Source organism: Drosophila suzukii, chromosome X (genome assembly GCF_043229965.1).
Source record: "Drosophila suzukii chromosome X, CBGP_Dsuzu_IsoJpt1.0, whole genome shotgun sequence".
NCBI classification, from domain to species: domain Eukaryota; kingdom Metazoa; phylum Arthropoda; class Insecta; order Diptera; family Drosophilidae; genus Drosophila; species Drosophila suzukii.
The window spans coordinates 31,193,107-31,196,535 of record NC_092084.1 but is presented as its reverse complement, the minus strand read 5'-3'; positions in this window follow the sequence as shown (position 1 = coordinate 31,196,535).

Below are 3,429 nucleotides of genomic sequence, written 5' to 3'. Positions count from 1 at the left end.
TGAAGAGCCGGTAGTCGCTACCGTACCAAAGCCCCCGTCGGGAATCAACAAACCATCCTTCAAGCCAAGGCGTAGGCGCAACGCGGCAATTGTTCAACAGAGACTTCGGACAGGTCCAAAAGATACTATCCAGGTTGGAACTAAAGGTGGGACCAAAGGCCAAAGCTAAGCCACGACCCAAATCTGGAGGCAAACCTGTACCCAAGGCGGTACCCAGAGCCAGAGCCAATGGAGCGTCAAAGGGATCAGCCAGAGGAGCTGCGAAGGCTGGAGCGAATGAAGAACCGAAGGTCAAGACAGGAACCCGTGCAACAATCAGGAAAAGAAAGTATAAGTGAAGGTCAAACCTGTCGGCAGTCATTCATCAAGCCCCTCGAAAATTATCAGTATTAATTATAGTATGTATGGTATTTGATCAGATTTACGGAACGCTTCTAGTTTGGCTGGAATTTATGATTATAATTCGTCACGAAATTCTTGACATTCCCAGAAGCAGTCGCCCAACGGCAGCATCCCTAAAACCCCAAAATTCTTATCGTCCAGTGACACAATCATTTTTATTATGTGCTCGATGTTCATTAACACTAATTGGAATTCAAAACACCAGCTACCGGAGCAGGCATGAAATCGGAATCTAAATCACGTACGACCTGGACAAGTGTAAAACGTTATGGACTGGATCGGCGGTGGGCTACTACTAACGATATCGTAAGCGTGAAATCTGTCATATCCGAGAGCCTTAGAGATCCAAATCTATTGTCATAACATTAATTTGACTTATGGGTGTTCCTTGTTATTTTTTCTCCTTTTTGGCCATGTCGCCTGGATTGAAAAGCAGAAATTGTCACATTGGCTTGAGAGAGAGATTGACCGAGATTTCTGGAATGAAAGCGAAGTGAAACCGCTGACGATGCAGTTAAATTTAAAGTTGAATTGCGACGCCAAATGTGATGACAGGCACACAGCATACGACTTCCCGATCCTCCGATCCGCTGCCCCCAAAAGCCGAGGAACCATGACCAAAGCCAAGCCGAGTCCATAGTCAAAGTCGAACCGCGCATCCCGATGAACTTAGTAAGATAACAGCCAAGCTAAATCCGCAGCAAAGCAGTCGGAATCGGACCTTACCAGATCCAGAAGAGGTTCGCTGGAAGGAAACAAGTGCTAAAACCTCGAACCTACAAAAAAGAGATCACAACCTTGTACAGCAATGTTGGCAAGGCAATCGCTACAAATAAAATTCGAAATTCTAAGAGTATTCTTAAGTTGAAGTTCATATTTATGTATCAATAGAGCCTACAAGAGACGCGAATTCTTGAGCATCCCAAAATTCAATAGTAGTGATGATCCATTAGGATTATTGGAATCCTACCTCCTTAATTTTTTTTTGGTGCATTTCGATTACAAGGCGGTGGAATATGAAGCGTCATTCTTGCTTGCACTGCAGCGACATCTGTTCGTGGCATTTTGTTACAGAATTCTGGTTGAAGAGTATGTAATAATCTAATTGGTAGAAGGTAGGAAAATGTATAGAGATGTTTTAAAAGAAAGACATGTGGAGGTGGATGTAGAAAACCTACCTATTTTTAAATATTGGAAAAAACATCAACAAGAAAGAAAGTTAGCTTCGGCAAGCTTTTGCAGTAAAAAGAAATGGGCGACAAAATATTTTAGTACTTAAAAAATGTTACTAGCTTAAGATTAATATATTTTTATTTCCGTTACTCGTAGGGTAAAAGGGTATACTAGATTTGTCGAAAGTATGTAACAGGTAGAGGGAAGCGTTTTCGAGCCCATAAAGTATATATATTCTTGATCAGGATCTAGCCATGTTCGTCTGTCCGTCCGACCGTATGAACGCTGAGATCTGTAAGAACTAGGCTATTGGGACTTGGCAGGCAGATTCTTGGGCTTCCTGGGTGCCACGCCCACTCTAACGCCCACAAAACGCCCAAAACTGAGGCTCCTACAGTTTTAATGCTTGACAAATATAAACTGAAATGTATTTTTTTGATCAATACCTATCAATTGACCGGAAAAAAATTTGCCACGCCCACCTTGATGCCCACAAACCGCCCACAAACTTCAAAATATCGTAAATATGAATGTGAATATCTCGAAAACTATCAAAGATAGAGAATTGGGATCTCAGATTTTGATTCCGTTGCCTTGTACGCAGCGCAAGTTTGTTTCGCGAATATGCCACACCCACTATAACGCCCACAAGCCGCCCAAGCCTGTGGCGCCCACAATTTTCATGCTAGATAACAAATTTTAACTGAAATGTATTGGTCTCGTCAATACCTATCGATCCAAAAAAAAGTTTGCCACGCCCACTCTAACGCCCATAACGCTTAAATCTGTGTACCGCCCACATAACCATATATTGAGATCGCGGGTATGTGGCGCATTTCTCGCTTTGCTGCTTGCATATCTCCTTCTCCCTTCGACCCCTTTAGCTGAGTAACGGGTATCTGATAGTCGAGGTACTCGACTTTAACGTTCTTCCTTGTTTAATATCAAGAACGTTTCATTCTTAGACCAGCATTTTAATTTGAGAACATTTTCTGGCGCAATCAAGTATGAAATGTTCTTGAACTAAGAAGCTATTAGCCAAATTAAGTACGATTTCTTATTAAACCATGTATAAATATTAGAATAAAATTTAAAATTTGTATTATTTTTAAATTTCCTTTAGAATGAAGTTCTTAAGTCCGATAAGTATTTAGCCTCACCGCCCGATGGCGTCACTATCGCAAGAGAAACTTACTATCGTGTAGTACATTCTCGTAGACGGCTACTGTCGAAATTTCAGCCGAATCGGACTCGAAGTTTTGTTTTGACTGCGTGTGGAATCGGACGTGTCCGCGGATTTTAGAAAAATGGAGAACGAGCAATATCGGTCTGTGACTCGATTCTTGTTTTTGGAAGGGAAATCGCGCAGCGAAATTAAAGAGCTCTTGGATGCTGTGTACGGTGACTCTTCTCCTTCGATGGCGACCGTCAAAAATTGGTTTAACGAGTTTCAACGTGGTCGCACGTCGGTTTTTGATGAGCCACGCCCAGGTGCCCCGAAAACGGCTACCACGGAGGCTAACGTGACAAAAATCCACGATCTCGTATTGGCAGACCGCCGATTGAAGATACGCGAGATAGCTAAGACAGTAGGTATGTCTAAAGACCGCGTGGGTCATATCCTGCATGCAATTTTGTGCATGAGAAAACTGTCCGGAAAACAAACGCAACCGTGAGACCACTTCAGAGCCGTGTTTGACGCTGTTTAAGCGCAATCCGAAGGAGTTTCTGCGTCGTTTCGTGACCGTCGACGAAACATGGATCCACTGGTACACACCAGAGACCAAGGAACAGTCGAAACAATAGACTTCACCCGGCGAACCTGCTCCGAAGAAGGCGAAGACTGTCCTATCC